This window comes from Prinia subflava, chromosome 30 (genome assembly GCF_021018805.1).
Source record: "Prinia subflava isolate CZ2003 ecotype Zambia chromosome 30, Cam_Psub_1.2, whole genome shotgun sequence".
Classification (NCBI taxonomy): Eukaryota; Metazoa; Chordata; class Aves; order Passeriformes; family Cisticolidae; genus Prinia; species Prinia subflava.
Genome location: NC_086276.1, coordinates 85,146 through 112,783, shown reverse-complemented (window position 1 = coordinate 112,783; position 27,638 = coordinate 85,146). Strand labels below are relative to the sequence as shown.

The 27,638-nt window shown below is 50.1% G+C and overlaps 1 long non-coding RNA gene and 1 pseudogene across 1 annotated transcript; one reads left to right on the top strand and one right to left on the bottom strand.

Moving 5' to 3' along the window:
- Nucleotides 1–1,863: 1,863 nt before the first annotated feature.
- Nucleotides 1,864–25,794, bottom strand: LOC134562733 (zinc finger protein 850-like; annotated as a pseudogene).
- On the top strand, nucleotides 11,912–14,551 carry LOC134562757 (uncharacterized). The gene is made up of 2 exons (XR_010083264.1): nucleotides 11,912–11,984; nucleotides 13,894–14,551. It is a non-coding gene; the product is annotated as an uncharacterized LOC134562757 (long non-coding RNA).
- Nucleotides 25,795–27,638: the final 1,844 nt, after the last annotated feature.

Sequence of the window (27,638 nt, the reverse complement as noted above, 5' to 3'; positions counted from 1 at the left end):
GGGTAGGAAAGCAGTTCTTTACTAGCATGTATAACAAGGCAAAACGGGCAACAACACACGCGGCATTAACAACAAAATAGAACCAGGAACCTTGAGGTGTTTTGTTTCACAAAGCTTGGGGCAGTCTGATCTCAGTGCCCCTGCAGGATTCTGAGAGCACGAATCTGGAACTATGGAAAATCCCAGGCGGGTGGATGAGATATATCAGAAGCTCTGCAGTGGTAGCTGGAACAGCAGGGTTGTCCCAGCAGGGCAGGGGGGTGCGGGGCCAGTGTAGCAAAAAGAGCAGCATCGTTATTGTATTAAGGACAGCAGGGGAATAATGACATGACTCCCAAGCTTATAGCAAACTGAGACCGATGTTCATTCTTCAAAATCCTCTTTTATAGACAGTTCCAAAAGAATAGTTTCATTGGTTAGCAAACCAACACAAGACCATCATTGGACAGAGAGCAACCACACCCCTCGACCGTTTCTTGCAAGTAAACAACAAATTAGAAAAACATCACCTGCAAAGGTTGTTTTCTCTCTCCTAGGACTGTTTGAATTCCTCCTTATGATTTCCCTGATCAAAGTGAGAAAGCTCTGTACTTGATTTTCCCACAGGCTCAAGCTAGTGCCTGAAGCCTGAAAACCTTTTATTTGACTACTGTCAGTTCCCATATCTCACCCTTTTTGTTTTGAAGGCTGAAGACAGTGTCTGTAATCTCCTGCAGGGCCCTTACAGGGAGGAGATAAACATGGCACAGAACCTCAATCAGATACCGACCCAGAGTGATGAGGGAGACTCCCTAGCACATGCTATCAAGCCCTATCATGCACCACCATTGAGTCTTGTTGTTGATTGTTGCAGGAAACTAATTACTAATTCTAATATAATCAGTTGCTAATCCTAATACAGGAGACAAAACATAGTTAGTCTGCTCAAAGAAATGGCAGTCTAACTTGTCAGCACCCATTACTCTAGAAACAAAAGAAGAGCTAGAATACTCATTCCTATGGAAACCATCTGAATGACAATCAGCACCCTGATCATCACTTGAATGTTGCCTGTTGGTGACACCCTGCTTTGGTGTCCCAGGTCAGGGCGAACACACCCTGCGGGCATCCACCGTACCCCAGTGTCTGTGGAAATGGAGGCGTACCCATGACCCCAAGTGACAATCCCACACGGGTCCTCCCACTTACAGTGGTGAGATCCCACACCTAGACTTTCACTTGAGGCAGGTGCATCTCGCTTGATGACTGCAACAAAAAGGAAATCATTTAGAATGACAAGATTGTTTGCATTTTGTGGCACTGCAAAATGATCAATTGCATATAAAACCTTTTCCAATAGACTGTGCAGAGTTTCTCCAGGCATTCCCCTTTTTTGTTCTGACAGAACACACCTAATTTAGACTTGAATGCATACCACAAAGTTGACAATAACTGAAACAAAGTTGCATTATTGACCTCCTTCAGAAGTGAGCAATCCAAATATTTGGTTATGTCTGCTACGTAAGCAAATTCAATGACCAAATTCAGGGATACCTGAAGAAATTGTTGGAATGCCATGGCAACAGCCCTCAATTCAATCATTTTGTGGGCCAAGCCTGATTTGTGACTTTCTAGCATTTGCCAGTCAGATCCATCCTTCCAGGTAACAATGGCTGTTCCTGTTTTTTCTGAACCATCAGTAAAAGACAGTGGTCCTCGCACCAGCACCCGCAATGACAAACTGGTTGATTTTAATAATGTATGACTGGGCAGGTGATAAGCAATCTGCCCTGAAAATTTGCAGTACATTTTGCAAAGGAGCACTGTTGCTGTCAGCAAAGCTCCACTGAAAGTCTTCCATTAATTCAAATAACATGGGTGCTGTTGTTTTGTTTTGTTTTGTTTTGTTTTGTTTTGTTTTAATGCAGAAGCATGTGAAGATGTGTGGCAGGGCTGAAATGACAGCCCATGGCCATGCTATGGATGAGAAGACTTAGAATGGCAGCAGCTGACAACCAAGTCTTGCGTTTCTACTTCGAATCTCCAAAGCACTTCCAGAGCTTCTGGAAATCTGTGTATTTGCACTTAACACTTTTTTCCCATTGCAGGAAGTGTGGTGAAAATACCAGAGTGAGCTGTATGGGTTTTGCAGCTTGTATATATTTTGATGGGGCAGAGAGACCCATTGCAGCATGTGCAGGATCGGACCATTGTTCACCCAGCTGGCCAATGATGCCTGTAGGATGTAAACCTGAATTAGTGATGAGAATAGAAATATCAGTGGAGAGATTTGCTTGATGGAGCTGATTCCAAAGATGTATGCGGTCCCAATCCACACAAAATAAAACCAGAGCATCTGGTAACTGCAAGGCACACCAAAGGCACATGAGATATTACATGACGTACAATTAGGTCCTTTTAGGAAAATTAAGATAAATAATTTCTGCTTTAGAGTCCAAGTAATTGAAGGCCAGGGAAAAATCCCTCAGCACCATGATGCTGGTCTTTGACATCACTGGATGTCTTCTTGAATCCTGAAACAGGGAATAACTTGAAGAAGATTAGTGGAAACATAGTACCAGGGTGCTGACACAGGGCTTTTGTTGTGCTGTTCTAGCCACAAAGGCTGTGCAATGTGTCCCTTTTTGCTCTTCAAAGATGATGGGTGTCTGATGTGACTGCTTGCACCTGCTGATGAGAAAACACGAGCATATCTTTTCCTTAAATTGATAGAATTAGTTTGACTTTACTATTAGTAGTAAATCCAAATTTTTGATTTGATAATTCATTTCCCAAATTTCTATTATAAATATTACATTGTTCAAATTTATCTGTTGTCTATAATTTTGATCAGCCCATAAACTGCAAAAGCTGAAGTGTTTCTTTCCAGTGAAGAACTGGATACCTCTTCCAGGTGAAAGTCTCAGGTTCACTCCAAAGATCAATTCAGCTGTTATATTTACAGGTCAAATTACCAAGTCAAATAACTCGTATTTAATTTTTTTATGCAAAAACATCTCGGCCTGTTGGCAACTCCCATCCAGGAAGAGCTCAGGCAGTGCTGAAGTTCTGACTGGAAAATAATTCTCTACACCAATCTTCAGACAAGGTTCTTAAGAATGTTGTGGTAAAAAGCTAATTTTGAACCCCTAATAACTCATCTCCTCTGAAATTCTGTTAGGATAAGGATGCTCAGCAAACCGTTGGAGTGGTTAGGGTTAGGGTTTGGGTTAGTGGTTCTATGACCAAAAGTGGAGTTGCATCACAGTATCTGGATCAGAGGAGGCTTTCAATAAAGCTCAGATTACCTTTTCTGGAAATCTGAAAAATACTTAAAAATCGTAAGTACAAAACCAGCATGGACAACTAGAAAACAAGGGAAAAATCCTTGAATGACATGTGTCTGCTATAGATGAGTACACATAAAGAGCAAAGAAACCAGCTATAAAACTGTAACTTATCAACAATATCATATCCTATCCATAAATTCACATTATGCAGTCACTATATCAGTAGAAACTCTCATCAAACTGAGATAAGAAACTCGGGAAAGCAGTGAAAGCCTTACAGCCGATAACAACTATAATACAGAATTATTGCTAATTGTTCTGTTGTTATCCGCGAAAAGTGTAAGTTTTGCATCCTTGCAATTACAAACAGGCTTTTAAAACTCTAATTCTGTTACGTAGAGATACCTTAGGAAGAAGAAGAAGGAGGGTGGGAGGGAAGAATCAGGTGAAAAATCAAACCGCCATCCCTCTGAAAAAAAATTCCATCCTCCTCCCCCTGGGGGTCGGCGGGGGCTGCTCGGTCTGTCTGAGAGCTGGGTGGCACCCGCCCCCTTCTGCTTCCTGGAGAGGGGAGGGGGCGGTGGGGGCCTCGCCAAACCTCTCGGTGTGGCCGCCCCCGCCCGTGAACACCGCGGGCGGGGAGGGGAAGCCTCCGGCCACGGCTCGCAGCGGCGCACCGGGCGGCAGGGCAGTGCGGCAGACCTGCGGCCGTGCCCACACCCCTACCTGCGGCGCCCGCAGCGTCACGGGGAGGAATATGGGGGAACTGGGAACGGAAAAGGAGCGTCCGGCCACCGCCGTCCTGCAGCTGCCGCCGGGGGCGGAACCCTGGACTGAGAAATCACTCAACCCCTCCCCCCCAGCTACCTGCCCACAGCCTCTCTCACTCCAGCAGAGCTGGGCCGCAGCTCCCCCCTACTGCTTCCAGGAGAGGAGCGGGGGCGGTGGGGCACCGCACTGGCACTGGGACTGGGATGGAGACTGAGCCTGAAAAAAGCCCCAGAACTGGCATTGGGAATAGGACGGAAACCAAGACCGGCACTGGTACCGGCACTGTAACCAAGACTGAGACTGAGACCAAGATTGGGACTGAAATCGCCACTGGCATTGAGACCGGCTCCACGCCGGGAACAAGACTGAGACCGGGACCGGCACCACTCTGGGATGGAGATGGACATCAGGACCGGAATCAGCACTGGGAGTGCTTTGGGACTGCTCCGAGAGAGACTGAGACCAGGAAAGGGACCAACACCGGGAGCACTCTGGGACCGAGACTGAGACTGAGGGCAGAACCAGGATAGGGATCAGTCACAGAACTGATCCAGGACTGGGTCCAGGTTTGCTCCAGGACCGCCGTGTTTGCTCCAGGGAGTTTTGGCCCCAGCCCTGGTTGGGACTGGGGAGAAATTGGGAGGGACCCTCGGGGATAAGAAGGAATGGGAGGGACCCTTGGATGAGGCAGGAATGCCTTGGTTCCCATCGCTCCCATGCAGCCATCCTAGTCAATATGGTAGGTCCATATGATCCAGTTTGCATGATCCCAGTCTCTATGGTTCCGATCCATGTGATCCCACACTGTACAATCCGAGTCCATGTGATCCCAACCCAGACAATCCCAGCCCTACAAGGTCCCAGTCCATTCATCCCAGTCTGGATGCTCCTGATCCAGATGGTCCCGCTCTGTGCAGTCCCAGGCTGGAGGATCCCAGTCCATGTGAGCCCAGCCTGCAGGATCCCAGTCTGGATGCTCCTGCATGGCACACACTGCAAGGCTCTGGAATTCCAGTTCCCAGCAAGGAAAAGATCTTACTGCCCTTGAGGGCAAAGCTCTGAAGAAGGGGCCAAAAGCCAAGGGCAGCAAAATCCTACAGGGACATTTCACTGCCAGCCTCCAGAACTTCACCCATACTTGTTGTAACTCCTGCATTGGGAATTCAGTCAGGGCAAGGTCTTTGATGGGAGCTGCCCTGGCTCAAGGGAGACACTAAGAGACAAAGAGAGTAGACAGAGAGAGGCAGGAGAGAAAGGAGGACACCAACACAATCAGCTGAGAAGGTGGCACTCTGAAAGCAGAACTGACACTGTCTGAAAATGAATGGGACAGGAATCAAGAACTCTCAAAGTTTTATTTACTACTAAAACACATCCCACCTACCCAGCCCCACACAATCCCAATCCCACTGCTCCAAATTTCAATACCCACTTCTCCCCATCTCCTTCCAACCCCATTTCACCCTGGTGGCTGTGGAACTGAGGAAGTTCAGCATGGGATTGAGTTTCTCTGAGGTGGGAACAAGCCATTTGAGGTGGGATTGAGCCCTTTTGGGTTAAAATTCAGCTGTTCTCACTGGGTTTTGAGTGGTTTTGAAGTGACAGACCTATCCCTCTTGGCTTCTTGAGTACAAAGAGGGAGAAGAGAAAAAAACTACAGCCAGAATAAAAGGATAACCAGCCAGGTGTCTTCCCAACATGGATCACAGAGGATGTGGGTCACCAAGGCTCTGGTCAATGCGGCTCCTCAAGTTCGGGATGGAGATGGTGCTGTGCACGAAGCTCTTCCCACAGTCCGGGCACTCGCAGTGCTTCCCTTACCGGTGCCTCCATTGGTGTTTGGTCAAGGCTGAGCTCTGTGAGAAGCTCTTCCCACACTGGGGACACTCGTAGGATCTCTCCTCGGAGTGGATGCACCTGTGTTTGGTGAGGGTGGAGTTCTGCTTGAACCCCTTCCCACAGTCCGGGCAGCGGAAGGGCCTCTCCTCTCTGTGAATCTGCTGGTGCAGGAGGAGACGGGAGCTGATCCGAAACCCCTTCCCACACTCAGAACACTTGTAGGGCCTCTCTCCAGTGTGAATCTTTTCGTGGACAATCAGGTTGGTATGGTGCCTGAAGCCCTTCCCACATTCCCTACACTTGTATGGCCTTTCCCCAGTGTGGATGTTCTGGTGCTGGATCAGGTGTGCATTACGTCTGAAGCTCTTCCCACACTCCTCACACTCGTAGGGCCGTTCCCCGCTGTGGACCACCTGGTGGCGGATCAGGCTGGAGCTCTGACTGAAGCTCATCCCACATTCCTGACACTCATGGGACCTCTCCTTAGTGTGGGTCCTCTGGTGGCAGGTCAGGTGGGAGTCCCAGCTGAAGCTCATTCCACATTCCTCACACTTGTGGGGCCTCACCTCAGTATGGATGCGCTGGTGGCTGAGAAGGTTGCTTTTCTGCCTGAAGCCCTTCCCACAGTCGGGGCAGCGGAAGGGTCTCTCATCTGTGTGCGTGCGCTGGTGCAGGAGGAGATTTGAGCTGGTGGGAAACCTCTTCCTGCATTTATCACACTCGTAGGGCCTCTCCCCAGTGTGAATCCTCTGGTGTTTTATCAGGTCAGAGCTCGACCTGAAGCTCTTCCCACATTCCCCACACTCGTAGGGTCGTTCTCCAGTGTGGGTCCTCTGGTGGCGGATCAGGATGGAGCTCTGGCTGAAGCTCTTCCCACATTCCCCACACTTGTAGGGCCGTTCGTCTGTGTGGATCCTCTGGTGAACCATCAGGGTGGAGCTTCGGCTGAAGCTCTTCCCACATTCCCCACACTCATAGGGCCTCTCGCCAGTGTGGATCATCTGGTGACAGATCAGGTGGAAGCTCCGGCTGAAACTCTTCCCACATTCCCCACACTTGTGGGGTCGTTCCCCAGTGTGAATCTTCTCGTGGCGGATCAGGAGGGACCTCAGGCTGAAGCTCTTCCCACATTCCCCACACTTGTGGGGCTTCTCCCCATCAGGAAGCTGCTCATGCACCACCAGCTCTGAGCTCTGGCTCCATCTCTGGCCGCCTTCCTGGCACAGGGTGGGTCCTTCCTCCTCACATCCTCGCAATCTGCCTTTGCAGCCCCGTCTCATGAGGGATCTCTGGGGCTTTTCTTCCCTGTTGGATTCCTGTACAGTGGAAACGCTCAAAATAGCCTCTTCCAAGAGGTTCTGCTGCGGGGATTTGTCCTCCCTGGTCTCCATGCTCAGCTCCTTGTCTGGGGGAGGAAGGACATGGAGATGGGACTGGACTCCATGCCAAAGGGAAGGGGAAAGAAATTCCCCACGGTCCGTTCCCAGGACGGCGTCGGCAGCGGGGTTGTCCTGCAGTGGGGGCCATGCTGGGCTGGGAGATGGAGCAGGAGAGAGGGGGAAAGGGGCACTGACTTCCTCCTCACCTGCCTGGTTGTCCTGGGACATCTTCCTCTTCCTCACAGCCTCTTCCTCCATCAGGCCAAGGGTTGGGAATGGGAAATCCTGGTTTGGGGGAAAACAAGGGATGAGAATGTTGAGTTTGAAGGTTCTTCTCCCCAAGTACATCTCTAGCAGTCACTGGGCATCTGGGGTGCATAGAAACCTCCAAAACACCAAGATTCAGCCCTGAAAATGCCTCCTCTGAGTTCCCTGTCTTTGGTCTCTCCCCTTTGGTGTTCAGGGGTTCCCCAGTGTCCCAGCTGCTGGGGGTTGTCTTTGTATTGGGGGTCCCTTGTCTACTTGGTCCTCACCCTCCCCACACTGCTGGGAGTCCCAGGAACCGAAAAAGCTCCCCCTCTTCTGTCTCCCCATTTCAGGATACTGGGAGTGATTGGGCTCTCACTGCAAGTGCTGAGGAAACTGGAACCACAGGGGGGACAACGGGGCTTATACTGGGAGCAGCCACTTCCAGCAATGGCACCCCTGAACCCCTTTCCCAGCCATCCTGCCCTTCCAGCCTCAACATCCCCTTGCTGTGGTCCCGGCAATCCCAGAGGTTCCCCCTTTCTCGGGGTCCCCGCTTTGCGGTTCTGGGGCTCTCCTCTCTCTGGGGTCCCGCTCAGGGCGGCCCCGGCAGACGCGGTCCCCCCGCCCCGGTGTCCCCCCGGCCCCGCCGCTCCCGCGCGCTCCCCACGTGGCCCCGGCAGAGCTCGGAGGGCCCGGCCCGGGAAGCCAAACCCCCACCGCGGGGGGACCCGCATCCCCCGACCCCCAATGGGGCTCTGCCGCCACTGGGATCCCCCAAAAACACTGCCAAGGGACTCCACGATTTTCCCCCCTGAGGGGCATATATGGCTCAGCTTTGAAGCCCAGCAAGTTCCAAACATTTCCCCAAGACAAACCTCACACTCAGGGACCCCCTCCAGGATATTTGGGGGGAGCTCTCCCTCCCTGGGCACCTGCGGAGTGGGGCCGATGCTCCCGGGCTTGCTGCGAGTTCAGGGAGCGCTGGAGCTGCCTCTGCCTCCTCTGCCCTTCTCCTCCTGCTCCCTGCTGCCGCTCCGCCTCTTCCTCCCTCCCTCCTCCTCCTCCCCCGTTCCCAACCCCGAACTGTGGGGGAAGGGTCAAGGAAAGGGGAACTGTGAGGGGAAAGGGGCAGGGTCCAGGGGACATGTGGTCTTAGAAGGGTCCAGTTTGGCCTGAAATCACAAAAAAAAGGCCTGGAATTGTCTAAAGGGGCCTAAAATCCAACCTAAGTCCAATCAGGTTTGGAATCAAATCACACAAAGAGGCCTAAAATCCCCATAAAGCTGCCTAAAATCACTCAAAGGGGCCTCAAATCCACCCTAAATTTACATGCTATGGACAGAATCAGACAAGTGGGGATAAAATTATCCTAAGGGGTCTAAAACCAACTAAAGAGGCCTAAAATTGGCCAAACTGGTTTAAAACCCACACAAAATGGTAAAAAAATCCCCTTAAATCTCCTAAAAGATCGTAAAATCCCTGGAAAAACCTGGTTTGACTTAAAGTCCCCCAAAGGGACTAGAAGCCACCATCAGATTTGTTCTAAAATCACCCAAATGGGACTAAACCCTACCCAAACAGGCCTAAAAACCGTCCAAAGGGATCTAAAATCCACTCTAAAACTGCTCAGTTCATCTGAAAATCACTCAAATGGGACTAAATCCCACCAGATTTTGCCTAAAATCAGCCGAAGGAACTAAAAAACCACACTAAAAGGCTCAAAAATCCAGCCTAAACCTGCCCAGTTTGGCCTACAATCACCCAAATGGGCCAAAAGTCATCCAAAGGGATCTAAAATCCACCCTAAAACTCACCAGATTTGGCCTAAAAGCATCCAAAGCTGCCTAAAATCCACCCTGAGCTTGCCCAGTTTGGCCTAAAATCCCAAACTGGCCTAAAATCTCTGGGACCGGGACTGAGACCAAGACCACGATCAGCACCAGAACCGGCACCAGCACCAAGACTGAGACCGACACCGGATCTGAGACTGGCACTGAGAGCGGCGCCGCTCTGGGACCGGCACCGAGACCAAGACTGGGACCAGAACCGACACCACAACAGAGACCGGCACTGCACTGGCACCAGGACTAGGACCGAGACCGTAACTGGCACCAGAACTGGCACTGGGACCAAGACTGAGACCAAGACCGGCACCGGAACCAGCACTGAGACTGGCACCGCCCAGGGACTGGGACTGAGACTGAGACTGGTACTGGGAGCACTGCGGGACCAAGAGCGGCACTGGTACCGGCACTGGGACTGTGACTGTGCTGAGACTAAGATGGAGACTGGGACTGAAACTGGCAGAAATGGCTCAAAATTCACCAAAAACGCCCCTAAAGAAGCTGGAAATGCCCCAAAAGTAAAAGAAAATGGCCCCAAAATGGCCAAAAACTGACTAAAAATCCTCCTGAAATTATGAAAACTGGCAAAAAATGACACAAAATGGCCTAAAAAGTGACCAAAACTTGGGGAACTTGTCATTTGGGAGCCCCAAATGACACAAAATTGCTCAAAATTATCCAATATGACAGAAAACACAACAAAACTGGCAAAAAATGGCCCCAAAGTGGCCAAAAACGACCCAAGAGTGACTGAAAATGTCCCAAAATGCCGGAAGATAGGGGAGAGCACAGAAGGACACAGAATTCCCAAAAACTCAAAAAAATCCCCAAAAAATTGCATTAAAATGCAAAATGATAAATAAAAAAACCTGGAAAAAGCCACAAAATTACTCAAAAAAGAAAAAAAAACCTGAAAATGCCTCCAAAATCTCCAATAATATTCCCAGATTTTACCAGACTATCCAGTCTTCCTCAAATTCCCAAAAATTCCCCCAACACCACTAAAAAACAAAAATAAAATGAAAAAAACCCCAATCAACCCATGCCTTAAAATGCCCAGAAATATACTTAAAAATCCCTCCAAAATCCCCCAAAAATCTCAAAAATTCCCTAAAAACTCCCAAACTCCTCAGAATTCCCAAAATATTGCTCAAAGCCTCTAAATAACAACAAAAAACATTCTAAAAATGAAAAAAAAAAAAGCCTGCAAATTTCTTAAAAATACTTTAAAAAGGCACCCAAAATACCCCCCAAAATACCCCAAAATTTCCTAAAAACCCCTGACCCCACCGGAATTCCCAAAATCCCGGAAAATTCCCAGAATTTCCTACACTTTCTCTTGACGAAGTGGTGCTGCAGGCAGGACTTGCTGATGCTGGCAGTGCCGATCACCAAGAACTTGTAGAGGAAATCTAGGAAAAAAAATCCCCAAAATTCCCAGGTTTGGACCCAAAATTCCCCAAAAATCCCCTTTAGAGAGCCCAAAACTCCTCCCAAATTGGGATCCAAATTCCCAAAAATCCCTTTTTGGGACACCAAATTCCAAAGTTTGGACCAAAAATCTCTTCTGGCGACCCCAAAATTCCCAAGAATCCACTCTAGTGATCCCAAAATTCCCACACTTGGACCTGAAATTCCACAAATTCGTGCATTTGGACCTAAAATTTCCCCCAAAATTCCCAAGAGAGGCTCCAAAATTCACACAGTTTCCCGATAGAAACCCCAAATTTGCTCCATTTGACACCAAGAATTCCCTGTACAGAGCTCCAAATTTCCAAAACTTCCCTTGACAGATGCCAAAATTCCCCTATAGCGATCCCGAGACCCCCTCAGACCCCCCTGGACCGTCTATAGGCTCACCCAGACCCCTAGAGTGCCCCTACAGAACCACACAGAATCGCCCAAATCCCCCTGATCCCCCACAGAGACTCCCAGATCCCATACAGACCTCCCCAGAGCCCTGCAATCCCCTAGAGGGACCATCAGATCCCCTATAGGGACCCCCAGGCCCCCCAAATCCACTATAGGGATCCCTAGAACCCCTAAAGACGACCCAAGACGCCCCCAAATCCCCTGTACAGGCCATTATAGGGACCCCAGGCCTCCCTGGACCCCCTATAGATTCCTAAGACCCCCTTTTAGAGACCGCCAGACCCCACAAGTCTCCCACAGGGACCCACAGACACCCCCAGACCTTCCCGGACCTGCTATAGGCTCCCACAGATCCCTACAGATCCCCTAAAAACCCCCCAAAAGGACACCCAGACCGCCCCCAAATCCCCTATAGAGACCCCCAGACGCCACTTAGGGGCGTCCAGACACTCTTTACGGACCCCTCCGGAACCTCTATAGAACCCCTCAGGCCCCGATAGAGCCGCTATAGCCCCTCCAGCCCCCTTTAGCGACCCCCAGTCCGCCCTAAATCCCCTATAGACCCCCCCAGATCTTCTGCAGACCCTCACCAAATCCCCTAAAGAGACCCCTAGGTCCCCTCAGACCCCTATAGACGTCCTGTAGATCCTCTACAGATCTCCTATAGATCCCCCATTGCCCCACCGTAGGTCTCGGACACGCTGGAGCCGGGTCGAGGGACCGGGAGCAAAGATGGCGGCGCCCTGACGAGACACTTCTGGGTAATCTGCGCATGCGCTGGAGGGAAGGAGCCAGCAGATAGGCGGAGCTCAAAGGAAAAGAGAGGCGCGGCCAAAGAAAGGGCAGGGAAGGAATGAAATGAGGCGGGGTCAGAGAAAGGGCGGGAACTGTGAGGGGAAAGGGGCGGGGGTCAAGGGGACGCGCGGTCCTAAAAGGGCTTGGTTTGGCCTAAAATCACCCAAAATGGGTGATTTAGCACCCAAAAATGTCCAAAGGAGCCTAAAATCCACCCTAAAGCCGACCATGTTTAGCCTCAAGTCATCTAAAGAGGCCTAAAATCCCAACAAAGTGGCTTAAAATCATTTAAAGGGACCTAAAATCCATCCTCAATCCACATGGTTTGGCCTAAAATAAACCAAATGTGGTTAAAGTCATCCAAAGAGGTCTAAAATGAAAGCGGCCCAAAATGTACCAAATTGATTTGATATCAACACAAAATGGCCTCAAATCACCCTTAAATCTCTCAAATGGGCAAAAAATCCACATAGAAAATACCTGGTTTGGCCTAAGATCCACCCAAATGCAACAAAAATCCATCCTAAACCCCACCAGATTTGGCCTAAAATCACCTAAACGGACCTAAAATAACCCAAATTGCCTGAAACCATACAAAGGGACCTAAAATCACCACAAAGGGACTTTTATTGACCTAAAATTACCCAAAGAGGCCAAAAAATCCATCCATATAGGCATACAATCACCAAAAAAAGGGGCCTGAAATCTCCCATGCATGCCTAAGATCCACTCGCACAGAGGTAAAATCAAAGGCACCTAAAATCCACCTAAAACTGCCCAGTTTATCATAAAATCACCCAGAGTCTCAGGGCTGTTTCTTGAGATTCTCCTCAGGGTTGCTGTTCCCCGAGGTAATAAGGTTTTTCGTCTTCTCTAGCCCTAAGTGTTTCATGCCAGAGCCAGAGACGACAAGCTGAGTCCACCAGTGCGTGTTTCCAAGGTTGTTTATTCTTCATTATCTCTCAGTTCTTTCTCAGCTCTGCCAGGCCTCCCTGGCAGGGTACCTTATCTTAGTTCTTTCTCAGCTCTGCAAGGCATCTCCAGCAGAGCAGGACACGCGGCGGACTGGGGCGGATCAGAGAGTCCCGGACCTTTTGTACCGTTTCTCTGACCCAACCACCGTCCACAACGAACCTTTTAGTTACAGAATTTTACCAATACTTACTACCTATGTTAACATGTCATTTCTATTCTAAACCAATCCTTGTAATACAGCTCAGCAGAAAATGGGGGGAAAGAACAAGGAGGAACAGGACCACTCCCCAATTCCTCCATCTTGCCTCTTCAAACCCATATACTAAAAATTCTAGATTCTACATTTACACTCTGTGATAAACTAACTACTACTTGTTTTGAATTCTCTCAGCTTGTGATTCTTCATACAATGTGGGCATCCACTCCCATGGCCAGGGATCAGAGGCAGTGCCCCCCTGGGCTCTGTGTGAGGCTGGTTGACCCCCTTGTACAGATCCCAGACCCCCCCAACCGGTCTCCAAACCCTCCAGGGTGGCCAGAAGGATGTTCTAGACTCCGACACCAAAGAAGCCTAAATCCCACCTAAATCAGCCTAAAATATTCCAAAGGGATCTCCAATTCACCCTAAAACCCACCAGATTGGGCTCAAAATCAGCCAAAGGGACCTAAAATCAACCCTAAGAGACTAGAAATCACTCCCAGGGATCAAAAACCCAATCAGGATCAGCACCAGAATCACTCCAGGACATCCATGTTCACTCTGATGAGTTCTGGCTGTGCCCCTGTTAAGGACTGGATGGGACTGGGAGGACCCCTGGGCAGGGCAGGTGTACCTTGGTTTGCATCGTTCCCGTAAGCCATCCAATCCATCTGATCCCAGTTTGTATGGTTCTAAACCAGATGGTCCTGGTCTGCGCAATCCAGTCTGGAGGATCCCAGTCCATGTGATCCCAGTCCGGATGGTCCTGCATGGCACACACTCCAAGGCTCTGGAATTCCAGCTACCAGCAAGGAAAACATGTTCCTGCCCTTGAAAGCAAAGCTCTGAAGAAGGGGCCAAAAGCCAAGAGCAGCAAAATCCTACAGGGACATTTCAGTGCCAGCCTCCAGAACTTCATTCATGCTGCTTGTAACTCCTGGATTAGAAATTAAATTACAGCAGGGTCTTTGGTGGGAGCTGCCCTGGTTCAAGGGAGACACCGAGAGACAAAAAGAGCAGGCAGAGAGAGGCAGGAGAGAAAGGAGGACACAAAGACAATCAGCTGAGAAGGTGGCACTCTGAAAACAGAAATGACACTGACTGAAAAATGAATGGGACAGGAATTGAGAACTCTCAAAGTTTTATTTACTAACAAATGACATCCTTCCGGCCAAGCCCCACACAGTCCTGATCCCACTGCTCGAAATTTCGATACCCACTTGTCCCAGTCTCCTTCCAACCCCATGTCACCCTGGTGGCTGTGGAATTGAGTAAGTTCAGCATGGGATTGAGTTTCTCTGAGGTGGGAACAAGCCATTTTGAGGTGGGATTTAGCCCTTTTGGGTTAAGACTGAGTTCTTTTCAGTGGGATTGGAGTGGTTTTGAGGTGACAGACTGAACTGTCTTGGCTTCTGGAGTGCAAAGAGATGGATAAGAGAGAAACAGTAGGTCTAAAACAAAAGGATAATTAGCCATGTGTCTTCCCAACATGGATGACAGGGAGCATGGGTCACCAGGGCTCTGCCAAACACGGCTCCTCCAGTGCAAGATGGAGTTGGAGCAGTGCACGAAGCTCTTCACACACTGGGGGAACTTGTATGGCTTCCCTTACCGGTGGCTCCGATGGTGTTTGGTCAAGGCTGAACTCTGTGAGAAGCTCTTCCCACACTGGAGATACTCGTAGGGCCTCTCCCCAGTGTGGATGCGCCAGTGTTTGGTGAGGGTGGAGTGGTAATTGCAGCCCTTCCCGCAGTCGGGGCAGTCAAAGGCCCTCTCCTCTATGTGTGTCTCTGCTGATGTACAAGGAGCTGGGTGCTGGTCAGAAACCCTCTCCCACACTTGGAACACACGTAAGGCCTGTCCCCAGTGTTGATCTTTTGGTGGAAGTTCAGGTTGCCTCTTCCCACGTTCCCTGCACTTGTATGGCCTTTCCCCAGTGTGGATATTCTCGTGCTGGATCAGGGTGGCTCTCTTGCTGAAGCTCTTCCCACATTCCCCACACTCATAGGGCCGTTCCCTGGTGTGGATCACCTGGTGGCAGATCAGGTCAGAGTTGTCTCTGAAGCTCATCCCACACATGAGGCCTCTCCCCAGTGTGGATGCGCAGGTGCCTATCAAGGGTACAGTTGTGCCTGAAGCCTTTCCCGCACTCGTGGCAGCGGAAGGGCCTGTCCTCCGTGTGTGTGTGCTGATGGACAAGGAGACGTGAGCTGGTGGGAAACCTCTTCCTGCATTTATCACACTCGTAGGGCCTCTCCCTGACGTGGATGTGCCGGTGAGTGATGAGGGTGGAGTTGTGCTTGAAGTCCTTCCCACAGTCGGGGCAGTGGAAGGGCCTCTCCTCTATGTGTGTCTGCTGATGTTCAAGGAGCTTGGTGCTGATCCGAAACCCCTTCCCACACTCAGAACATTTGTAGGGCCTCTCCTTAGTGTGGATCTTTTGGTGGACAATCAGGTTGGTACAGTGCCTGAAGCTCTTCCCACATTCCCTACACTTGTACGGCCTTTCCCCAGTGTGGATGTTCTCATGCTGGATTAAGCTGGAGCTATATCTGAAGCTCTTCCCACACTCCCCACACTCGTAGGGCCGTTCCCCAGTGTGGGTCTTCTGGTGCTGGATCAGCTGGGAGCTCTTCCTGAAGCTCATCCCACATTTTCCACACTCGTGGGGCCTCTCCCTGGTGTGGGTCCTCTGGTGCTGGATTAGTTGGGAGTGCAACCTGAAGCTCATCCCACATTCCCCACATTCATAGGGCCTCTCCCCAGTGTGGATCCTCTTCCGGTGCTGGATCAGAGTGGAGCTCTGTCTGAAGCTCTTTCCACATTCCCCACACTCATAGGGCCTCTCGCCAGTGTGGATCATCTGGTGATAGATCAGCTGGGAGCTCTTCCTGAAGCTCTTCCCACACTCCTCACATTCATAGGGCCGTTCGTCTGTGTGAATCCGCTGGTGGCGGAGCAAGTGGCACCGCCAGATGAAGCTCTTCTCACACCCAAAACACTTGTGGGGCTTCTCCCCATCAGGAAGCTGCTCATGCACCACCAGCTCTGAACTCTGGTTCCATCTCTGGACACCTTCCTGGCACAGGGTGGGTCCTTCCTCCTCACTTCTCCCTGATCTGCGTTTGCAGCCCCTCCTCATGAGGGAGCTCTGGGGCTTTTCTTCCCTGTTGGATTCCTGTGCCGTGGAGCCGCGCAAAATGGCCTCTTCCACGAGGTTCTGCTGTGGGGATTTGTCCTCCCTGGTCTCCATGCTCAGCTCCTTGTCTGGGGGAGGAAGGACAAGGAGATGGGACTGGACTCCATGCCAAAGGGAAGGGGAAAGAAATCCCCCATGATCCGTTACCGGCAGGACGGCGTCGGCAGCGGGGTTGTCCTGCAGCTGAGGGCCATGCTGGGCTGCAAGACGGAGCAGGAGAGAGGGGGAAAGGGGCACTGACTTCCTCCTCACCTGCCTGGCTGTCCTGGGACATCTTCCTCTTCCTCACAGCCTCTTCCTCCATCAGGCCAAGGGTTGGGAATGGGAAATCCTGGTTTGGGGGAAAACAAGGGATGAGAATGTTGAGTTTGAAGGTTCTTCTCCCCAAGTACATCTCTAGCAGTCACTGGGCATCTGGGGTGCATAGAAACCTCCAAAACACCAAGATTCAGCCCTGAAAATGCCTCCTCTGAGTTCCCTGTCTGTGGTCTCTCCCCTGTGGTTTTCAGGGGTTTCCCGCTGTCCCAGCTGCTGGGGGTCACCTTTGTATTGAGGGTCCCTTGCCTACTCGGTCCTCACCCTCTCCAGGCTGCTGGGAGTCCAAGGAACCCGAAAATCTCCCTCCTCTTCTGTCTTCCTACTTATGGATACTGGGAGTGATTGGGCTCTCACTGCAAGTGCTGAGGAAACTGGAACCACAGGGGGGGAGCAACTGGACTCATACTGGGAGCAGCCACTTCAGGCACTGCGACCCCCAAACTCTTTTCCCAGCTATCCCACCCTTCTAGTGCCAGCATCCTCCACCGGGGGTCCTGGCAATCCCAGGGGTTCCCCCCTTCTTGATGTCCCCTGCTTTGCCATTCTGGGGCTCTCCTCTCTCTGGGTCCCACTCAGGGAAGCCACGGCTCTCCTGAGGCTCCCCTAACCCGGTGTCCCCCCGGCCCCGCCGCTCCCGCGCGCTCCCCACGTGGCCCCGGCAGAGCTCGGAGGGCCCGGCCCGGGAAGCCCAACTGCCACCGCGGGGGGACCCGCATCCCCCCGACCCCCAACGGGCCTCTGCTGCCACCAGGACACCCCAAAAACACCTGCTGGGGAGCCACCAATGACCCCCCCCAAGAGGCATCTGCGGCTTAGCTTTGGAACCCTGCAAGTTCCAAACATCCCCCTCCAAAAACACAAAACCCAGGGGCTCCCCCAGGATATTCGGGGTGAGCTCCCCCTCCCTGGGCAACTGCGGGATGGGAGGCAATCTTCCCACAGCCATGCTTCGACTTCAGAGAGTGCTGGAGCTGCCTGTACCTCCTCTGCCCTTCTCCTCCTGCTCCCTGCTGCTGCTCTGCCTCTTCCTCCCTCCTTCCTCCTTTGCTCACCCTACCCCTCCACCTCTCCCCTTTCTGAACCTGGAACTGTGAGGCCGGGACCAAGGAAAGGGCGGGAACTGTGAGGGGAAACGGGCGCAGCTACAGGGACGCGTGGTCATAAAAGAGCCGCGTTTGGCCTAGAGTCACCCACATGAGCCTAAAATTCACCTAAATCTACCAGGTTTAGTCTAAAATCACCCAAATGTGCCAAAGATCTCCAGGACTGGGACCAAGACCCAGATCATCATGAGAAATGCCACCAGGATAAGACTAACACCTGAACCGAGACTGGCACCGCTCTGGGATCGAGACTGAGATAGACACCGAAACTGGAATCAGCCCTGGGAGCGCTCCAGGACCGAGACCAAGATTGGGACTTAGACTGTTCTGGGACTTCTGCCTTTGCTCCAGGGAGGTTTGGCCACGCTCCCGGCGGGACTGGGAGGAACTGGGAGGGTGCTGCTTGGTTCGTACAGGGCCCTTCGTGGCTCCAGAAGCAGCAGAACGATCTTCGTTGATCTTAAACCCCACCCAGAGAGTCCTAAACTCCCACAGTTGCTCCTAAACCCCTCCAGTCAGTCCTAAACCTTTCCCAGTCACTCCTAAACCCTCCAGGAGGCCCCCAAATCCCCCCCCCAGTAGCTCCTAACTCCCCCCAGTCTATCCTGAACCCCCCAAATCATTTCCAAATCTCTCTGCACACCCCTAAACCTGCCCTCCCCAGTCTCTCCTAAACCCTCCCAGTTCATCCTAAAATCCTCCGAGTCGCTTCTAACCCCACCCCAGAATGCCCCCTAACCCTCCAAAGATGGCCTTAAGCCCCACAAGGATGCACCCAAATCTCCCCAGGATGTCCCCAACCCCCCCGAGCCGGTTTCGGGGTGCAGCAGCTGCTTTATTACATTTGTGCAACTGTGGCACGGGGAGGCCTCCCACCCCCCCAGCTCTCTTTGCCTTGTGCTGGAGGAAAGGGAGAACCAGAACCCAAAAACCAGGGCTTGGGGGCGGCTGGGACCTGAAAACAGGGATTCGCGGGGGGTCAGGGCCCCAAAACTGGGGCTTGGGACCCCAAAACTAAGGCTCGGGAGGGCCAGGACCCCAAAACTGGGGCTCAGGACTCAAAAGCAGGGTTTAGGGGGTTGGGGCCGGGACCCGAAAAGTAGGGTTTGGGGAGGCCTGAACCCCCACCCTTGGGCTCAAGATCCAAACCCAGGGCTCGGGGTGGGTGGGACCCCAAAATTTGGGGTTTGGGGAGGCCAGAATCGCAAAATTGGGGTTCTGGGGGGGTCACTTCCAGCAGGGCTGGTCAGGGTTATGCCAGGGGCACCCCTTATCAGTAGAGGAGGTGGTGAGGAGGCCCTCGTGCCACTGGGTCAGCTCGGCGTGTTCCTGCATGCTGGCCACCAGCGTGCACAGGCAGCAATGAATGTCCTCCTAAATGCCAAAAATGGGGTCAAACACCTCAAAAATGGGGTCAGATCCACCAAAATCAACATGAGGCCACCCAAAACCATCATCAAATCTTTCAAAACCAACATTAGACCCCGCAAATGGGATCATGGAGACCAAAAATGAGCTCAGGGACCCCGGCATGTTCCTGTGCGCTGGCTGCCAGTGCCCGCAGGCAGCCCTGCATGTCCTTCTAAATGCCAAAACTGGGGCTAGACACCCCCAAAATGGGGTTAGAGACACAGAAAATGGGATCATAGACCCAAAAATGGGGTTAGGAGTCTGAAAATGGGGTTAGAGGCATGGAAAATGCGGTCAGGGACCCCAGCACCCAGAGCCAGCTTTGCGTGTCCTCCTGGAGGAGGGACACTTCAAAAAATGGGGTTAGGGACCCCAAAAGTGTCATCAGATATCCCCAAATTTGGGTTAGGTACCCCAAAAGTGGAGTCTTATACCCCAAAAGTGGGGTTAGAAACACCAAAAGTGGTATCAGACCCATCAAAATTAACATGAGACCCCAAAATGGGGTTAGAGACACTGAAAGTGGGGTTAGAGACAGCCAAAAATGGGGGATCAGAACCTTCAAAATTAACGTAAGACCACACAAAATCACATCAGACATCCCAAAAATGGCATCAGATGACCCCCAAAAATGGGGTCAGATACCCTGGAAGTTGAGTCAGACCCGTCAAAATCAACACGAGTCCCCATAAATGGGGTCAGGTAACCCTAAAAAGGTGTCAGATACCCCAAAAGTGGCATCAGTTCCATCAAAATTAACATGAGTCCCCAAAAATGGGATTAGAGATCCCAAAAATAACATCAGATGTGGGATTACACAAGACAGTGAGTCAAACAGACTTGATTAGCATAGCTGGTTTGATAACCAAGATGCCATGGCAGGAACAAACAGAGCTTTGAAGATTACAGAAGACGGGATTAAACCTGCTTACGGGAAGAGAGAAGATTCAATCAAGACTTCTGCAAGCAAAAGATGTTGTAAAATGTATGAGTTGTCTGTGTGATCTTTAACCTGATTATTGTAGTAGAAATTTATTAACCTTTCTGAAATGGTATATAAGCTTTTGGAAAATCTGAGTAAAATCAAATTCTGATCACCGAATCAGCCTTCCTGTCTCTCTATCAATGGCCAATAATTTGAGGGGCAGGTACCACCAAATTTGGGTCAGGTACCACAAAAATGGGGTCAGATCCATCAAAATCAAGATGGGACCCCAACAATGGGGTTAAGGATACTGAAAAGGAGTCAGGGACACAGAAAATGGATTTAGAGACCCAAAAATAGGGTCAGGGACACTGATGATGGGATTAAGGACGCCAAAAATGCGGTTTGGGACCCTGAAATTAGCATCAGACCCATTAGAATCAACATGAGAGCAGAACCGTCAAAACCACCAACAGACCTTATAAAACCATCATGACACCCCCCAAAATCACCATGAGACACCCAAAAACCTCAAAACCACGATCAGACAGCCCAAACCCTACAAAAACTCCAGAAACCCCCTATGAGACCTCCCAAAATCCTCATCAGAGACCCCAAAACCTCCATCCAACAAAACCCCAAATTACTAACCTAAAACTGAGACACTAATTTTGAAGCTTTGAGAAAAGCTAAGGTACAGTTAACAACAGATGTTGCTGATTTAGCTGAAATGAATAGATTAGCTTTGCTGAAATCAGTTAAAAATTAGAGGATGGTTAGAAGAAACCGGATTTAAAATAAGCTACCCCAGATTTAATAACTCATTGCTTGTCAAACAGAGAAACTAATCAATACAACACAAGACCTCCTGTTACTAGAAACCCACTGAAATAGTCCTGGAAAACAGGAAACAAGGAGTTCTACCATCCATCAATCACATCTGCATTGAAAAGGTTGAAAGTTTAGAACAAGGAAGACTCATTTTACTTCCTCCTTTTGGTGACCACTCCTCACAAAAGGACCACCGACCCATTTCAGGGAATAAACTACGCATGCTTAATAGCCTTTTTGTCAATTAGCATACGAAGCGGAGAAGAGGAAGTGACAGGGGTATGAATATGCATTTGTATTTTGTGTATTCAACATTTTTGTAAACAAAAGGCTTTGTAATTATCTGTGATCTTTGCAGTGCGCATTAGGGAGCTATCCCATGCGCTGCCCGGCATCGCAATAAACATACACTTTCTAACTTTAACTGTTAGAGAGTTTTTGTCCGTCACAGTTGGATATTGATATTAGATCGATATTTATAATTTAATAAATCAAAACCACCATAAGACTCCCAAAATCACCATGAGAACCCCAAAACCAACATAAAACAACCAAAAACCACCATGAAATCCCCCAAAACCACCATGAGATCCCCCAAAATCAACACAAGACTCACCTAAAACCCTACAAAGACCATCACACAGTCGCACCTCATCCATGGCCTGCAGGAGGAACTCGCTCCCATCGCCAGTCCCACAAGACAGGGACATTGTCACCGTGTCCACCGGGACTTTAGAGTATCAGAGCCACCACAGTCAACAGGAGACCCCAAAAAACGGTCTCAGAGACTCCAAGGTGGCACCAGATACACAAAAGTGCAATCAGAACAAACAAATCCCCTAAAGAGACCCCTCGGTCCCCTCAGACCCCTACAGATGCCCTGTAGATCCGCTACAGATCTCCTACAGATCCCCCACTGCCCCACCGTAGGTCTGGGACATGCCGGAGCCGAGTCGGAGGACCAGGAACAAAGATGGCGGCGCCCCGGGGAGCCACTACAGGGTAATCTGCGCATGCGCTGGAGGGAAGGAGCCAGCAGATAGGCGGAACTCAGGGGAAAAGAGAGGCGTGGCCAATGAAAGGGCAGGGAAGGAATGAAATGAGGCGGGGTCAGAGAAAAGGCGGGAACTGTGAGGGGAAAGGGGCAGGGTCAAGGGGCCGCGCGGTCCTAAAAGGGCCGGGTTTGACCCAAAATCACCCAAAATGGGCCTAAAAATATCCAAAAGGGGCCTAAAATCTGAAGTGACGAAACCTCAGATTAAACCGGTTGTGTTAAAATGTTACTTAGTAGTTATACCTCTAAAATGTATTAAACTGTCAGTGTAAGAGTTGTAACTTTGTCTGTGTAAATATGTTAACATTTCCAAGTTGTAACTCCAGTGATTTACCTGCATTAAGAACTGTGTTAAGATGTTTTGCAGCATTGTATCCCTGACTCCTGTAGTCCAATCGTTCCTTCCTGCGCTGCCTCTGCTGCTCCCCAACCCCGAAGGCCTCGAAGGCCTCGTCGTTTCTACTCCACCTTCACTGCTGCCACTCCATCACCATAGTCACAGACTCCACCTTCACTGCTGCCACTCCATCACCATAGTCACAGACTCCACCTTCACTGCTGCCACTCCATCACCATAGTCACAGACTCCACCTTCGCTGCTGCCACTCCATCACAGACCCCGCCTTTACTGCTGTCCCTCTGTCGTCATGGCTACCCTTCACAGCCTGTCATGCAGCTGCCAGCTCCACCCCTTAATGCAAAGACCTCACAGCTCCCAGGAGACATTGCTCTACCCGGAAGCCCAGCAGAGGAGATTAAGCCTCCTGGGCAGCTAACCAGAGCAAAATAACAGCCTGCGAGGAGCACCACCGAGGTGAGGAAACTACCCAGCTGCCGACAAGAGTCGCTTCCTGCCTCGCCCTCACTTGCGACGCACTGGATGACCAAGAAACCCCTAGACTAACCAGCCACGGTGAGCTTCTTCGTGCTCTCGTGAGGACAGGAGCCCCCGACTCCGCAGCAGTGATCGGCAGCAGCGGGTTCGACAGATCCTCCTCTGTGGCGCAGACTCCAAGGGAGCAGTGGTGGCGGCGTGCGCAGCCCCGAGCCCCCTCCCCTCTAATCCTTAAATAAAGGCCCTCAAGAAAGAAGCAGAAGGTCTCCTGGCCCTTATTTCTAACAAAATTCACCCTAAACCTGATCAGCTTTGGCCTCAAATCAGCCAAACCAACAAAGTTGCTTGAAATGACCCAAAGTGCCTAAAATCCATCCTTAATCCACATGGTTTGGCCTAAAATCAGAGAAATGCAGTTAAAAATCATCCAAAGGGGTCTAAAATCCAATCAAGAGGTCTAAAATTGCCCAAGCAGATTCAAAACCCCCACAAAATTACCTCAAATCACCCTTAAATCTCCCAAAAGTGTGTAAGATCCAACCTGAAAGTACATGGTTTAGCTTAAAATCACCCAATGGAAGCTAAAATCCACCCTAAACCCCACCAGATTTGGTCCAAAATCATCCAAAAGTGCCTAAAATTCACCCGAAGCCTGCCCAGTTTGGCCTAAAATCACCCAAATGGGCCTAAAATCTCTGGGACTAGGACCAAGACCAAGACCGGCACCAGAACTGGCACTGGAACCAAGACTGAGACCAAGACCAACACTGGAACCAGCACCGAGACTGGCACCGCCCAGGGACTGGGACCGAGACTGAGACTGGCACTGGGAGCACTGCGGGACCAAGAGCGGCACCGGTACCGGCACTGGGACCGGGACCGCGCTGAGACCGAGACTGAGACTGGGACTGGCAAAAATGGCTCAAAAGTCATCGAAAACGTGCTCAAAGAGACCAAAAATAGCCTAAAAATTGACCAACAATCGCCCCAAATGTCCCCAAATGACACAAAAATGCTCAAAACTACCCAATATGAGAGAAAACACCACAAAACTGGCCAAAAAATGCCCCAGAAGTGACCAAAAATGTCCTAAGAGTGACAGAAAATGTCCCAAAATGCCACAAGATTGGGGAGAGCCTGGAGTGACACAGAATTCCCAAAAAATTCCAAAAGATCACTAAAAATTGTATTAAAATGCAAAATTATAAATTAAAAAACCTGAAAGAAATCCTCAAAATGGCTCAAAAAAAGAAAAAAAACAAACTGAAAATGCCTCCAAATTCTCCAATAATATTCCCAATTTTTACCAGACTACCCAGACTATCTCAAATTCCCAAAAATTCCCCCAAACACCAACAAAAAACAACCAGAAAATGAAAAAAAACCCACAGAAATCAACCAATGCCTTAAAATGCCCAGAAATATATTTAAAAATCCCACCAAAAGTCTCAAAAATTCCCTAAAAACTCCCAAACTCCTCAGAACTCCCAAAGTTGCCAAAATATTGCTCAAAGCCTTTAAATAACAACAAAAAACATTCTAAAAATGAAAAAACCACCCAAATTTCCTAAAAATACTTTAAACAATCTGCCCAAAATACCCTCAAAAAATCCCCAAAATTTCCTAAAAATCCCCTGACCCCACCAGAATTCCCAAAATCCCGGAAAATTCCCAGAATTTCCTACACTTGCTCTCAACGAAGTGGTGCAGCAGGCAGGACTTGCCGGTGGTGGCACTGCTGATCCCCAAGAACTTGCAGAGGAAATCTAGGAAAAAAAATTCTTAAAATTCCCACATTTGGACCCAAAATTCCCAAGATTTTCTATGTTTAGACTGAAAATTTCCCAAATTTCCCACGTTTGGACCCAAAATCCCTTTTAGAGAGCCCAAAACTCCCAAGTTTGGACCCAAAATCTCCTCTAGGGACCCCAAAATTCCCAAGAATCCCCTCTACAGAGCCCAAAATTCCTACGTTTGGACCTGAAATTCCCCAAATTCCTGCGTTTGGACCTAAATTTCCCCCCAAATTCCCCCCAAATTCCCAGTTTTATGACAGAAACCCCAAATTTGTTCCCAACAAATTTGTTCCATTTGAGCCCAACACTTCCCTGTACAGAGCCCAAAAGTTACAAAAATTGCCTTGAAGGACTCTAGAATTCCCCTATAGTGGTGCCGAGACAGCCCCCAGACCCCCGTGGATCTTTTAAAAACTCCCCCAGACCCCTATAGACCCCCCCCAAATACACCATAGAGACCCCCTGAGCCCCTATAGAGACCCCCTGAGCCTCTGTAGACTCCCCCCTCAAGCCCTGCAATCCCCTAGAGGGACCCTCAGATCCCCTATAGGGACCCCAAGGCCTCCCTGGACCCTCTATAGATCCCCTATAGCCCCCTCAGACCCCCTTTTAGAGAGCCCCAGACGCCCCCCACAGGGACCCACAGACATCCCCGACCTCCCTGGACCCGTTAGAGGCTCCCGCAGACCCCGATAGATCCCCTATAGCCCCCACCAACTCCCCAATAGACCACCCAGACCGCCTCCAAATCCCCTAGAGACCCCCAGACCCCACTTAGCGACGCCCAGACACTCTTTACGGACCCCTCCGGACCCTCTATAGAACCCCTCAGGCCCCGATAGAGCCACTATAGCCCCTCCAACCCCCTTTAGCGACCCCCAGTCCGCCCTAAATCCCCTATAGACCACCCCAGATACCCTATACAACCCCAAAAAATCCCCTAAAGAGACCCCTCGGTCCCCTCAGACCCCTACAGATGCCCTGTAGATGCGCTACAGATCTCCTACAGATCCCCCATTGCCCCACCGTAGGTCTGGGACATGCCGGAGCCGAGTCGGGGGACCAGGAACAAAGATGGCGGCGCCCCGGGGAGCCACTACAGGGTAATCTGCGCATGCGCTGGAGGGAAGGAGCCAGCAGATAGGCGGAGCTCAAGGGAAAAAAGAGGCGCGGCCAATGAAAGGCCAGGGAAGGAATGAAATGAGGCGGGGTCAGAGAAAAGGCGGGAACTGTGAGGGGAAAGGGGCGGGGTCAAGGGGCCGCGCGGTCCTAAAAGGGCCGGGTTTGACCCAAAATCACCCAAAATGGGCCTAAAAATATCCAAAAGGGGCCTAAAATCCACCCTAAACCCGATCAGCTTTGGCCTCAAATCATCCAAATAGGATTAAAAAACCAACAAAGTTGCCTAAAATCACCCAAAGTGCCTAAAATCCATCCTTAATCCACATGGTTTGGCCTAAAATCAGAGAAATGCAGTTAAAAATCATCCAAAGGGGTCTAAAATCCAATCAAGAGGTCTAAAATTGCCCAAGCAGATTCAAAACCCCCACAAAATTACCTCAAATCACCCTTAAATCTCCCAAAAGATGTAAGATGTGTAAGATCCAACCTGAAAGTACATGGTTTAGCTTAAAATCACCCAATGGGTGCTAAAATTTACTAAAAGACTAGAAATAACTTCAAGGGATCTAAAACCAAGCCTAAGCCTGCCCAGTTTGGCCTAAAATCACCCAAATGGGCCTAAAATCTCTGGCACCAGGACGCAAACCAAGATCAGCACCAAAACCAGGCAAGTACTGATTTATTAAAATATGAATATTGATCTAATATCAATATCCAACTGTGACGGACAAAAACTCTCTAACAGTTAAAGTTAGAAAGTGTATGTTTATTGCGATGCCGGGCAGCGCGTGGGATAGCTCCCTAATGCGCACTGCAAAGATCACAGATAATTACAAAGCCTTTTGTTTACAAAAATGTTGAATACACAAAATACAAATGCATATTCATACCCCTGTCACTTCCTCTTCTCCGCTTCGTATGCTAATTGACAAAAAGGCTATTAAGCATGCGTAGTTTATTCCCTGAAATGGGTCGGTGGTCCTTTTGTGAGGAGTGGTCACCAAAAGGAGGAAGTAAAATGAGTCTTCCTTGTTCTAAACTTTCAACCTTTTCAATGCAGATGTGATTGATGGATGGTAGAACTCCTTGTTTCCTGTTTTCCAGGACTATTTCAGTGGGTTTCTGGTAACAGGAGGTCTTGTGTTGTATTGATTAGTTTCTCTGTTTGACAAGCAATGAGTTATTAAATCCGGGGTAGCTTATTTTAAATCCGGTTTCTTCTAACCATCCTCTAATTTTTAACTGATTTCAGCAAAGCTAATCTATTCATTTCAGCTAAATCAGCAACATCTGTTGTTAACTGTAACCTTAGCTTTTCTCAAAGCTTCAAAATTAGTGTCTCAGTACCAAGACCGAGACTGACGCTGGAACTGGAACCGACACTGGGACTGAGACCAGGACCAAGACCGGCACCACAATAAGCACTGGAAGCAAGACTGATACCAAGACTCACAATGGGACATGCACTTGAAGGGCTTTCAAACCAGGACCAGCACCAAGAGCGCTCCACAACTGTCACAAGAAATGAGACCACGAAAACTCCAGGACTGAGACCAAAACCAGCGCCAGAACCAGGACCGAGACTGGTACTGCTCCGCCACCGGGATCGAGACTGGGATTGGAACTGGGAGTACTCTGGGGCCACGACTGGCACCTCCTTCCTCCTGGCACTGGGACCGGGACCACTCTGAGAGTGAGACTGAGACCGAGACCGAGACCAGGACTGAAACAGGAACTGGCACTGGCACTGAGACAGCAGTGCTCCGGGACCGAGACTGAGACCAAGGCTGGCACTGACACCCGGATCAGCACCGAGATCACTCCAAGACCTCCACATTCACTCAGGGGAGTTC